This window comes from Dermacentor albipictus, unplaced genomic scaffold (genome assembly GCF_038994185.2).
Source record: "Dermacentor albipictus isolate Rhodes 1998 colony unplaced genomic scaffold, USDA_Dalb.pri_finalv2 scaffold_20, whole genome shotgun sequence".
Taxonomy (NCBI): domain Eukaryota; kingdom Metazoa; phylum Arthropoda; class Arachnida; order Ixodida; family Ixodidae; genus Dermacentor; species Dermacentor albipictus.
Window position 1 is genome coordinate 1,593,977 of NW_027225574.1, and position 14,080 is coordinate 1,608,056.

The 14,080-nt window shown below is 52.0% G+C and overlaps 1 protein-coding gene and 1 long non-coding RNA gene across 3 annotated transcripts in view; one reads left to right on the forward strand and one right to left on the reverse strand.

The window, feature by feature from the left end:
- The window catches only part of LOC139052226 (uncharacterized), a 723,436-nt gene that overhangs the window by 140,252 nt on the left and 569,104 nt on the right, over positions 1–14,080 (reverse strand). The window lies entirely within an intron of this gene.
- LOC139052230 (uncharacterized) overlaps positions 1–14,080 on the forward strand; it is a 153,905-nt gene that overhangs the window by 132,927 nt on the left and 6,898 nt on the right. The window contains exons 7-8 of the long non-coding RNA XR_011509797.1: positions 595–677; positions 1,963–2,041. This is a non-coding gene — a long non-coding RNA (uncharacterized lncRNA). The remainder of the gene's footprint in view (positions 1–594; positions 678–1,962; positions 2,042–14,080) is intronic.

A 14,080-nucleotide genomic window follows, 5' to 3' on the forward strand; every position in this document is an offset into this window, starting at 1 on the left:
TAGGGGGATGTGCTGCCGGTATGCTAGGGAAAAATGTTTCCTTCTTCAGATTCGGCTGCCCGACCCTCCAGGATGATGATGTTTGAGGTTTAATGGCGCAAGGGCCAGGTATGGCCAAAGAGCGCCATGCTAGTGGTAATGAATATGTCGTGGTGTGATGGGCTCCGTGAATTTAATGTGACGTGGCTGTAAAGGGGCCTAAAAGAGTTTGTGTAAATTGCATAAAAATTACACGTAATAAAATTACGGCAACGATTAATGACATGTACTATGATCACTAATATGCATTAAAAAGAATGATGCATTATATAAAATACTCGAGATGCTAAAATTGTCTAAGAGCACTATTGCCTCGCCAGAGCCCTTGAACCGCAAGGGCCGAGAGGCATGTGCTATACGAAATAGCTTTCACAGCGGAATCCTCTGGAGAGACGAGACGCTATGAACGTATAGGGCTAATTACATGTAAGACAACATCTTTCAGGAAGTCTAGGACTGCGTTAGTGCCAAAGAGCGGTTCTGGGCCGAATAACATTACAGGATGAAGGGGAATGTGCTGCCGGTATGCTAACGAAAAATGTTTCTTCCTGTCAGATTTGGTTTTCTGGCACTCCAGGAGGACATGGAGGACGGTCAGCCTCTTTCCGCATCTCCCACAGGTTGGGGGCTCATTTCCAGTGAGTAAAAAATTGTGGGTGCCGAATGTGTGTCCAATTCTTAGACGGCACAATAGGACATCTGTTCGGCGCGATTTTGTTGCAGAAGGCCAGAACCCTAATTGTGGCTTTATTATGTGCAATTTATTATTTGTTTCCATGTCCCACGAGCGTTGCCAGTAGTTTCGCAGTTTTCTTCGCAAGTAGGGCCTCAGATCTGTGACAGGGACTGCTGCGGTAGAATTTACAGAATACGATGATATTGATGTGGCCATCTGGTCCGCCAGAACATTGCCATTCGATGCCCCTATGACCCGGCACCCAGCATATGATGACATGCTGGTTACATATATACGTTTTACATAGGACAGAATAGAGTTCATTGATTACTGGATATTTGTGCTTAGAAAATGACATTAGGGCCTTCACAGCACTTAGGGAGTCCGTATATATAACTGATTTCTCGAGTTTTGATTTCTTATATACTTTACAGCCGACAACAGTGCGTAGGCCTCAGCCGTAAAGACGCTTGTTTCCGGATGCAGTACATCAGATTCGGAGAAGGATGGGCCGACGGCTGCATAGGACACCCCCTCGCGTGACTTTGATGCGTCTGTGTAGAACTCCGTGCAGGAGTGTTTGTATTGGAGTTCCCGGAAATGCATTTGTATTTCAATCTCTGGAGCGTGTTTTGTAACTTGCATTAAAGATATATCGCATTGTATCATCTGCCACTCCCAAGGAGGTAGCAGCTTAGCTGGAGGCATTAGGCGATGTTTGAGGATTGGGACATACATTTCAACACTAAGCTCCCTCACACGCAGCGAGAAAGGTTGGCTTACGGAGGGACGATTCCGAAAGAGTGTAGAATATGTCATATCATTAGCGGTATTAAAACACGGATGTTGAGGATTAGAGTGCACTTTCAGAAAATATGTTTGGCTGATGTATGTTCTCTGCAGATGAAGTGACCACTCATTTGATTCTACGTATAAACTTTCCATGGGACTTGTTCTGAAAGCGCCCATGGCTAAGCGGATTCCTAGATGGTGGACCGGATCTAGCATCTTTAGCGCGCTCGGGGCGGCAGAATGATAGATCACGGTGCCGTAATCTAATCGTGACCGAATCAGGCTCTTATAGAGATTCATTAGGCATGTCCTGTCACTACCCCACGTAGTCTGCGATAGAGGTTTCATTAGGTTCATTGTTTTCAGACATTTTTCTTTAAGATGTTTAATGTCTGGGATGAAAGTGAGTCTATTGTGAAGTATAACACCTAAAAATTTGTGTTCTTTGTTTACAGGTATCTGTTGTCGACACAGTTCTAAGCAAGGATCCGGAACCAGGCCTCTCTTTCTTGTAAACAGAACACAAGAACTCTTGTGAGGATTGATTTTCAATCCGTTTTTCTCTGCCCACTGCGACACTTTGTTCAAACCATGTTGTACCTGTCTCTCGCAGACTGTGAGGTTGCAGTATTTGAAACCTATTTGTATATCATCGACGTAGACGGAGTAGAAAATAGCTGGTGGTAAAGATGCACGAAGCGTGTTCATGTTTACGAGAAAGAGCATGCAGCTGAGTACGCCACCCTGGGGTACCCCAGTTGCCTGTATAAATGTACGCGACAGTGCAGGACCTATTTTCACTCGAAATGTACGGTTCTCTAGGTAGCTCTCTATAGTATTTAACATATTGCCGCGGATACCTAGCGCGGAAAGATCGCGCAGGATTCCGTACCGCCAGGCTGTGTCGTACGCTTTTTCCATATTGATACGTGTACTTATCTTTATCGGGCGACCACGTTTGGCCGCCTAACAAATGTTATCGCGAAGCGCAGGACCCGCCTGCATGCAAAAGAAGTTTCCGGAATGTTATCGATGGTTCCGTCCACTGTCTTTCACTGCAACTTGTGTAATCCGATTGCATGTATGCGCGACGCGAATAGTGTGGAACTTTGTGGAAGACACGCGGGTCCCATCGGTTAATCTGTAACATTCGACGACTGATCTATAAAAGCCGGCGCGCTTGACCCGCTGATCAGATTTTCGACGATCGCCGAGCGTGTTCGCCGCTATCGTTGTGCTATAAGTGTAGCCTGTTTTGTGGGCACAGGTTCGCCCAATAAAAGTTGGTTTTGTCGTTCACCGTATTGCTACTGTGTTCTTTGACGTCACGACCACGTGACATCTGGTGGAGGTGCTAGTGCGTTCATGTACCGAACGCCCCCGCAAAGCCGCGATCCAAGCCCGAAGCCCGAGGACAAAACCGACATCGCCCAAGACCTGCGTGCTAGCCGCAGACTGCAAGGACTGCGCCCAAAGCACGGACTTCTACCTGAGACGACAAAGAAGATCGTGGTCAAGACAACCCCAATGGCTGCCCCAGCGTCCCCCGTTATCCTACAACAACCTCGGGACCCACCGACCTTCCATGAAGCAGCGACTGAAGACCCGGAATCCTTGCTGGAGACCTATGAGCGAATCGCGACATTCAACAACTGGGACTCCGATGACAAGCTAGGGCATGTTTACTTCGCCTTAGAAGACGCCGCCAGAACGTGGTTTGAGAACAGGGAGTCGACCTCGACTACGTGGGACCTGTTCTGTAGCGGCTTCCTGCGCACCTTTACAAGTGTCGTGCGCAAGGAAAGGGCCGAAGCTATGCTGGACGCCCGAGTGCAGCTACCAAACGAGAACGTTGCCATCTTTACGGAAGAAATGAGCCGTCTGTTCCGCCACGCCGACCCGGATATGGCCGAGGAAAAAAAGTTCGCCTACTCATGCGTGGTGAGAACGAAGAACTTTTCGGCGCAATGGTACGAAGCCTACCGACGACCGTAGCAGAGTTCCTTCGCAAAGCCACCGGCATTGAGAAGACACTCGAAATGCGGAACCGGCAATTCAACCGCCGCACGAACTCTGCAAACTATGCAGGAATTCAATCGCTGGCCACCGATGATCTGCGCGAGACTATCAGAGCGGTCGTACGGGAAGAGCTGCAGAAGATATACCCTAGGTCGCAGCCTCAAGTAGCCTCAATCGCCGAAATCGTCAAAGATGAGCTTGAGCAATCCCTTGGAGTTCCGGAGGTGCAGCCTCAATTACCGCAACCCCAGCCCGAAGCGATGACCTACGCCGCTGTCGTACGCCGTCAAGGTCCCCCTCCGCGACCAAGCCAGGGCCCTGCAACGCCGCAATTCCGTCGACCACCGCCGCCGCCGTCGCCAGCACGCCAGCCCGTCACCGAGCGCCGCTACGCGAGGAAGACGGACATTTGGCGCGCTCCTGACCACCGCCCACTCTGCTACCACTGCGGAGAAGCTGGTCACGTCTACCGCCGATGCCCTAACCGGCAAATGGGACTGCGAGGGTTCGCCGTTAATGCGCCGCGACCACAGCTTGGTGAACGACCTCGCGATATCGCCGACTACCTCGCCGCCACTCAGTGGAGCGCTCGACGACCGTCCCGTTCGCCGTCACCAGGCCGCTACCTGTCACCGCAGCGCCGACCATACACTGGCCCAGCCCGGGGCCGCTCTGCGAGCCCATATCCGGAAAACTAAAAGCAGCAACCGATGGAGGTGCGGTTGCTGTTCGTCGAACTGACGAAGATCCTCCGCCGCCGACGAAGACGACGAAGAGACCATCTCGACGACATAACGACACGCCGCCGTCCCGACGAAGTCAGGAAGCCAAGACCATCTCGACGACATAACGACACGCCGCCGTCCCGCCGAAGTCAGGAAGCCAAGACTACACCGATGAAAGACGACTTGACGACGCGACGTTCCATCTTCACTTCAACTCGACGCAGCCGTGATCCGATGCCAAGACCTAACTGTGCTTCTCGACGGCCACGCAGTTACCGCCTTAGTGGACACAGGGGCTGATTACTCCGTCATGAGTGGACACATCGCCGCCCAGTTAAAGAAGGTTAAGACTGCATGGGAAGGCCCTCAAATTCGCACCACTGGAGGACACCTGATTACGCCGACTGGAATCTGCACGGCGAGGATAACCATTCATGACCGGACTTACCCTGCCAGCTTCGTCATCCTCCAACAGTGTTCTCGAGACGTCATTCTCGGTATGGACTTCCTGAACCAACATGGTGTAGACATCGACCTGAAGTCGAAGTCAATAACGCTGTCGGAAGATAAAACGATACCGCCGGAGAGCCCTCGTATTCGCCATGCCTTGAGTGTGCTCGAAGACCAAGTGAGCATCCCGCCCCGCTCCAGCATTGTTATTTCGGTCGGCACCGAAATACCCACTGACGTAGAAGGTGTCATCGAAGGCGACCAACGTCTCCTGCTAGACGGTGAAATTTGCGCCGCAAGAGGGATCGCTCGACTGCATGGAGGGAAAACTGAAGTGTTGCTGACCAACTTCAGCCAGGAGTTCAAGCACATCAACAAGGGCACGACGATCGCGTACATCGAAGAAATTTTGGAAACCAGTAATGCGTTTGTCCTCTCGGATTCCGCCGCATCTACCCCGACGACGACGGTTCCCGAACCAGACTACGACATTAATCCAAGTCTCCCCGTGATTAAGCAACAGCAGCTCAGAAGTCTGCTGCGACGATACAAAGGCGGCTTTTCGACATCATCGAGGATTCGACAAACACCAGTCGCCAAGCATGGCATAATCACCGAGGAGTGCGCTCGACCACTCCGCCAGAGCCCTTACAGAGTTTCGCCGCGAGAACGTGCAGCTATAAGAGAACAAGTCGACGAAATGCTGCGCAACAACATCATCCAGCCGTCGAAAAGCCCGTGGGCATCCCCTGTTGTCCTGGTAAAGAAAAAGGGCGGAACCCTACGTTTTTGCGTCGATTATCGTCGTCTGAACAAGATCACAAAGAAGGACGTATACCCCCTCCCACGGATAGACGACGCATTGGATCGGCTCTGCAACGCAAAATACTTCTCGTCGATGGAACTCAAGTCTGGCTACTGGCAAATAGAAGTCGACGAGAGAGATCGCAAAAAGACCGCCTTCATCACCCCAGACGGCCTCTACGAGTTCAAGGTTATGCCATTTGGACTGTGCTCGGCGCCTGCAACGTTCCAGCGCGTCATGGACACCGTGTTAGCAGGATTGAAGTAGCAGACCTGTCTCGTTTACTTGGATGACGTCGTCGTCTTCACCGGAAATTTCGACGATCATCTCAAGCGGCTTGCTACAGTACTAGAGGCCATCAAGTCGTCAGGGCTTACTCTGAAGCCGGAAAAATGCCGCTTTGCTTACGCTGAGCTTCTGTTCCTAGGCCACGTAATCAGCAAATCTGGTGTCCGTCCAGACCCGCAAAAGACAGCTGCAATCGCACAGTTCCCACAACCCATCAACAAGAAGGCAGTTCGTAGATTCCTTGGCATGTGTGCCTACTACAGGCGCTTTGTCAAGGACTTTTCACGCATCGCCGAGCCGTTGACACGTCTAACTAAATGTGATGTTGAATTCAAGTGGGAAACGCCGCAGGCCGACGCATTTGAAGAACTCAAACGACGCATGCAGTCGCCGCCGGTACTTGCGCACTTCAACGAGTACGCCGATACAGAAATCCATACTGACGCCAGTAGCCTAGGCCTCGGTGCCGTTCTAGTCCAGAGGAGAAACGGATTCGAACAGGGGATAGCTTACGCTAGCCGGTCGCTGTCAAAAGCGGAAGGCAACTATTCTACGACCGAAAAGGAATGCCTCGCCATCGTTTGGGCTACAGCTAAATTTCGCCCTTATCTTTATGGCAGGCCATTCAAAGTCGTGAGTGACCATCACGCGTTGTGTTGGCTAGCGAATATAAAGGACCCTTCAGGACGCCTGGCGCGGTGGAGCCTCAGACTAGAAGAATACGACATCACTGTAACCTACAAGTCCGGGCGAAAACACTCCGATGCCGATTGCCTATCACGCGCCCGCATTGACCCGCCGCCGCAAGACGACGAGAATGACGACGCCTTCCTTGGAATGATAAGCGCGGAAGACTTCGCTGAACAGCAACGGGCAGGCCCGGAGCTAAAAGGCCTCGTCGAGTATTTGGAAGGGCACACCGACGTTGTCCCCAAGGCACTTAAGCGCGGATTTTCTGCCTTCACGCTTCAAAACAATCTACTCGTGAAGAACTTCTCACCAGTCCGCGCCAACTACCTTCTTGTCGTCCCGTCAGGACTTCGTGCAGAAGTATTGCACGCCCTACATGACGATCCGACCGCTGGACACCTCGGATTTTCCCGGACACTATCGAGGATACAAGAAAAGTATAATTGGCCGCGCCTGACCGCCGACGTCGCCCGTTATGTCAGAAAATGCCGAGACTGTCAGCGACGCAAGACACCGCCGACAAGGCCAGCCGGATTACTACAGCCAATCGAGCCTCCTTGCCGACCATTGCAGCAGATCAGGATGGAGTTGCTGGGACCCTTTCCGACGTCAAAAAACGGAAATAAGTGGATCGTCGTGGCGACAGACTACCTCACCCGCTTCGCTGAAACTAAGGCACTGCCGAAAGGTAGCGCAGCCGAAGTGGCGAAATTCTTTGTCGAAAACATCCTGCTTCGACATGGCGCCCCAGAAGTCCTCATCACCGACAGAGGAACGGCCTTTACAGCAGAGCTCACCCAAGCCATTCTGAAATACAGTCAGACAAGGCACAGGAGGACAACTGCCTACCACCCGCAGACGAATAGTCTTACGAAGCGGCTGAATAAGACCCTCGCCGACATGCTAGCGATGTGCGTCGACTTCGAACACAAGACCTGGGATGCCGTCGTGCCGTACGTAACATTCGCTTACAACACGGCGGTGCAAGAAACAACACAGATCACGCCGTTCAAGCTGGTCTACGGCAGGAACCCGACGAGGACGCTCGACGCCATGCTGCAGCACGTCACTGACGAGGAGAGCCTTGACGTCGCTACCTATCTCCAGCGCGCCGAAGAAGCCCGACAGCTCGCCCGCCTGCGGACCAAGGACCAGCAAAGGACCGACAGCCGACACTACAACCTTCGACGACGCTTCGTCGAGTACCAGCCCGGCGACCGTGTTTGGGTATGCACCCTGATACGCCGACGAGGACTCAGTGGGAAACTACTGCGGCGCTATTTCGGACCCTACAAGGTCATCCGACGTATTGGCGCACTGGACTATGACGTCGTGACAGACGGCATTTCGCATTCACAGTGGCGCCGCGCACGATCCGAAGTGGTCCACGTGGTGCGCCTTAAACCCTTTTATGGACGCTGACGAACTTCCTTATTTCGTTGTTTTCTTTGCTACGAGTGCTCCTTATTTTATTACTTTCGTTTGTTTGCAGCATCGGGTCGATGCTTATTAAGAGGGGGGTAATGACACGTGTACTTATCTTTATCGGGCGACCACGTTTGGCCGCCTAACAAATGTTATCGCGAAGCGCAGGACGCGCCTGCATGTAAAAGAAGTTTCTGGAATGTTATCGATGGTTCCGTCCACTGTCTTTCACTCCAACTTGTGTAATCTGATTGCATGTATGCGCGACGTGAATAGTGTGGAACTTTGTGGAAGACACGCGGGTCCCATCGGTTAATCTGGAACATTCGATGACTGATCTATAAAAGCCGGCGCGGTTGACCCGCTGATCAGATTTTCGACGATCGCCGAGCGTGTTCGCCGCTATCGTTGTGCTATAAGTGTAGCCTGTTTTGTGGGCACAGGTTCGCCCAATAAAAGTTAGTTTTGTCGTGTTCACCGTATTGCTACTGTGTTCTTTGACGTCACGACCACGTGACAATATCCAGATGATGATGATGAAGCAACATTTGCTGGGCCCGAAATAAATCGGTGGTGCACGCAGGCACCAGACGTGGTGGTTCCCTAGTTACGGCACCCATATGTTTCCAGCAGCTCCTGGCCCCTGTCCGTCAGTGCGAGCTGAATAGGTAGGGCGGGGCTGGATAACAAGGTCTGCCAGCGCTCAAGGGGTTGGGGTTTGGGGGTGTTGGTGGGAAGGGGAGGAGGGGGGGTCTTGAGCTCTGTGCACTCTGCCAAGACGTGCGGCAGGGTGCCCTTTTCTCTTCTGCAAAAAGGACAGAGCATATCGTATTCCGCAGGGTACATGCGGTTCATGAGTACGGGGTGCGCAAGCGATCCCGCCTGCACTCGACGCAGGATCGTCTGTTGTTGCCTAGTGAGTTTGGGGTGCGGTTCTGGCAGTCTGCACCTTTCCTCTCGGTACATCCGGGTAATGTCCCGAAAGCTGGTAACCGGGTGCGGTAGCTCTTCCGGCTCGTGCTCGGCCCGGATCGACATTTCTCGGGCATGGTAGTCGGCGATGGTGTTGCCTGCTACCTGCGAGTGAGCCGGGACCCACACGAGCTCTATGGCTCTTCCCGGAGGCTTGTGCTTGGCTAGAATGGCTCGGGCCGCGGAGGAGATTACCCCCCTGCGGAAGCTTCTGTAGGCTGTCTTTGAGTCGGTGACTACGGTGTCCACGCTCGGCTGTGCGAGTGCGAGGGCCACGGCCGTTTCTTCGGCAACTGCGGGGTCTTTTGTCTTCAGCGACGCGCTGACGATCAGCCTGTCTTTTGATGTAACCACCACCGCGGCACGGTCACTGTGTTTTTGGAGCGAGGCGTCCGCGTAGAGGACCCTGGGGTTCTCTTCCAGTTTCCGGGCTAGTGCTTTAGCTCGCGCGGTGCGCCTCTCGTCGTCCTTGCCCGGCGTCATGTTCCGGGGAAGGGCAAGCTCTCGACGTGGAAGACGTGGTGTCTCTTGAGGCATCTGATCGACCCGCTGAGTAGCAAAACTGCGACCAATCGCAACCTCACCAAAGTATTGAACACGTACAAGGGAGACGGCCGCAGGCTCCTGGAAGACCTGAAGGCCAAGTACTTAAAGGCAGAGAAGGGCCAGTACCCGGTGCCCGAGAGGTACGAAGGACCCGTCAACGAAGAACTGGACCGGCCGTTTACCATGACGGAACTGTGGACAGCGATAGATGACAGTAACAAGAGAAGTGCACCCGGCAGGGACGCCATAACTTACAAATTACTCGGTAACATGAGCGGTACAGCGGCCAGCGGCCTCCTAGAGCACATTAACGAAGCCTGGGAGAGCTCGCAGTTGCCGAAGGAATGGAAGGACGCCGAGGTCCGCTTCATTCCAAAGCCCGGAAAGGCCCTCACGATAGACAACATGCGGCCCATCTCCCTCACATCCTGCGTGGGGAAGGTGATGGAGCGCATGGTCCTTCGCCGGCTACAGAAGCACCTGGAAGAAACGGATCAGATGCCAGAGACGATGTACGGCTTCAGGCAACATCTCAGCACCCAAGACGTGATGATACAACTCCACGAACTGGTCGTCAAGCCGGCAACGAGGCACGCGCCGCGCGGGATACTCGCTCTCGACCTGAAGGGAGCATTTGACAACGTGTCCCACGCTAGCGTATTGCAGAATCTAAACAAAACCCGGTGTGGCCGAAAGACATTTGGCTACATAAAAGATTTTCTGTCGAACCGAACGGCGACCATCAGGATAGGGGAAGAGAAGTCGGACCCTGTCGAACTCGGCGATAGGGGCACCCCTCAGGGATCGGTCTTGTCGCCCCTGCTCTTCAATCTGGCCCTGCTGCCCCTGCCCGATCTACTCAAGCAAATTGAAGGCGTGGACCACGCGTTCTACGCCGACGATATTACGGTGTGGACGGCCCGAGCCGGATCCGATGCCTGGATGGAGGAAGTCTTGCAGCGGGCGGCAACGACCGTGCACGAGTACGCAAAGTCATGCGGACTGAGCTGCGCTCCCCAGAAATCAGAGCTGCTCATGATCCAACCGGGAAAATCCAAGAAGGAGCTGCCGCCGAACGTGACTATCACCATCGCCGGAACTACTATCAAGCCAACACAGCAGATTAGGATTCTCGGCCTACTACTTCAGAGCGACGGGAAGGCACAGGCCGCCATTACAAAAATCAAGACTTCAACCGAACAGATACTTGGTATGATTCGGAGGGTCTCTAACAGAAACCGAGGACTTAAAGAGGACGATGCCATGCGCCTGGTACGCGCGTTCGTCGTGACGCGGGTTACCTACGCCGCGCCGTATCTCCAGCTGACGAAGGCGAATAGGGACACCCTAAACACGATGCTTCGTAAGGCAACGAAACAAGCACTGGGCATGCCTATTTACTCGTCCACTCAAAAACTGCTAGACATGGGCGCTCACAACACTGTGGAGGAGCTCATCGAAGCCCACCTCTCTAATCAGAGAATCCGGCTCAGTCACACGGTACACGGATGAGCCCTCCTACGCAAAATAGGATGGCAGATCGAGCCAGTACCCATCAAGATGGCCCTTCCGGAAGACTGGAAAACGATCATTCAGACAATATCCAGAAATACAGATAAGAAAGATTGCTTGTGCACGAAGGCATCGCGAATGCTTGCTTCGATACGCACAAGATGGTCGGTTCTAGATCGCCCTTGCCGAAAACTACACTGAAATGGGTCAAGCATTTTACTGGACTCTAGGAGATGCACGAGACGGCAATTGATCATTTTTTCAAATACCTTACAAAGGCAACTTGTCAGGGCTATGGGGCGGTAACTTGCCACTGATCTTTGCCTTGTTTCAAAACCGCGATCACAATGGCTTCTTTTTATGCAGTCGGGAGGTATCCTGCAGCCCAAATGGTGTTGAAAATTGTGACTAGTGTAACTTGGGTGTTCTTATGTAAGTTTTTGACCATTTCATACATGATTCTGTCAGATCCCGCTGCGGAACTCTTGCATGCGCTCAAGGCAGCTCTCAACTCAGCAATGCTAAAAGGGCAGTTGTATGGTTCATTCTGTTGACATTTTCTCATGAGTGGCTTACATTCTTCTATTTGTTTATATTTCAAAAAGGATTGCGAGTAATGGTTGGCACTTGACACGCTCTCAAAGTGCTCCCCAAGTGAGTCCGCCTGGTCTTGTAGGGTATCGCCTTGTGTGTTTACCAAAGGGAGTGAATATGCTAATCGCCCTCTTATACTATTGACCCTGTTCCAGACTTTGGCCTCATCAGTGAACGAGTTGATACGCGATAGAAACTTCTGCCAACTCTCTCGTCTGGCCTGTCGGCGTGTTCGCCTACCTTGGGATTTTACTTTTTTAAAGTTACTAAGATTCTCCGCAGTGGGAGAAGCGCGTAGCAGCCCCCACGTCCTGTTCTGTTTTTCACGAGCGATACTACAATCGTCGTTCCACCACGGGACACGCCGTTTGCAGGCCAAGCCTTTTACTTCTGATATGCATTTAGATGCGACATCTATTATGAAGGCTGAAAAGAACTCGACTGCAGCATCAATTCCTAACGACGACAGGTCAGCCCATGAGATACTAGTAAGAGATCAAAATTTCTCCCAATCAGCTGTTTCAATCTTCCCCCTAGGAGCGTGTGGTGGATATTCGTTTTCATTAGGTGATCTTAGCAGTATAGGGAAGTGGTCGCTGCCGTAAGGGTTGTCGGTAACTTCCCATTCAAGTTCAGGCAGTACAGACGGGGAGACTATGCTAGGATCTATGGAAGAATAGGTTCTGTTTGCAAGAGAGTAATATGTGTGTGGCTTCTTATTCAACAGACACGCACCAGAAGAAAAAAGGAACTGTTCGACAAGACGTCCTCGCGCATCTATACGAGGGTCGCCCCACAGGGAGTTATGTGCATTGAAGTCGCCAATAACAACATAGGGTTCTGGCAATTCATCTATAAAGGTCTGAAATTCATGTTTGCTTAGTTTGTAATGTGGGGGAATATAAAACGAGCAAATAGTGATAAGTTTGTTTAGCAGAATAACTCGAACAGCCACTGCCTCAAGGGCCGTTCGTAGCTGTACATGTTGACAGGCTAGGCTTTTTTTAATTATAATTGCAACACCGCCAGATGATGTGACAGCATCATCGCGATCTTTGTGAAAAGTAGCCTACTGTCGAAGGAAGTTTGTGTATTTTGATTTCAAGTGTGTTTCCTGTAAACACAGCACTTTTCGATTGTGTTTATGGATGAGTTCTTGCACATCAAGGTTCCTAAGTAGACCTCTGACATTCCATTAAATGATTTGTGTATCGATATTTTAATTTAAATTGGTGCTGTGTCTACGGAAACGGAAGGTATGCCTTAGATTACAGAGCCCTTTCGAGGCCCTGTAACCGGGGTTTTGCTCTTTTTGAAGCGTTCGAGGGAACCTCGCCGCTCCTTAGGGGCCTGCTGCGCCTTGAGGATAGGTGTAGTGTCCATTGCTTCTTGTGAGGCGCCGGACAGGTGCTCTTGCGAGCGAAAAGCTTCCCGAGAGGGTCCCACCTTGGAGGGCAAGACCCCTGCGCCCACCAGCCCGAAGGTCAATGGGGCTCCCTGTGGGATTTGGCTGCGCCGGCCGTTGTCAGCGCTGCAAGGGACCTGGGAGGTTGAGGCAGCCTCTATGGTCCCTTCTCCTCGGTTGACGGAGCAGCGCTAGCTGCAACCGCCTCGGGGGCAGATGGCGTAACTGCCGACTCACGGCTTGTGGGTCGGACAGACGCCGGAGGCCGTTGTGACGCTGCCCCCTGACGCGACACTTCGGCAAAGCTGGCCTTAGGAAGGTATGCAACCCGCCTGCGTGCCTCTTTGAATGATATGTTTTCTTTTACTTTGATTGTGACTATTTCTTTTTCTTTCTTCCAAGACAGGCATGACCGCGAGTATGCGGCATGCTCGCCATCACAGTTCATGCAGTGTGGAGCATTTTCGCACGTTTCAGAGGCATGGTCACGGGAACTACATTTTGCGCATGTCTGCCGGCCTCGGTAGTTCTGGGAACTGTGGCCGAAACGCTGGCATTTCAAGCAGCGGAGAGGATTTGGAACATACGGCCTGACCCGTAGCATTACATAGCCGGCCTCGAGTGTCTCAGGCAGAATGCTTGAGGAGGAAGTCAATACAAGATGCTTGGTTTTTATCTCCTTGCCATCGCGCCTTAGCATGATTCTTTCAACATTGATCAAGTTTTGCTCACTCCAGCCTTCCAACAGTTCGGCTTCTGTGAGCTCCATCAAATCGTCGTCAGAAACGACACCACGGCTGGTGTTCATAGTTTGGTGCGGGTTTTACTGTTACTGGGATTTCCCCAAATGACTGAACTTTAGGAAGATTTTAAAGCTGTTTTGGATTGCGGAGTTCTGGAAGGAGATCGCCGCTAGCCATTTTCGTTGCTGTATAGCCTGTACCAAGAGTTACAGTTAGATATTGAGACACGAGGAAAGAAGAAATCATTCTCGCGGTCTTTTCAGGATTGTTTGAATGAATTACATGGAATCCGGGGAAGTTTGGTGGTTTGTGTCAAGAAATTGGAAAATATCTTCGGTGCACCCTCGTTTCTGAGGGCGATCAGGTAGTCGGGGAAAAGAAGTGGCCATTAGAAGTATG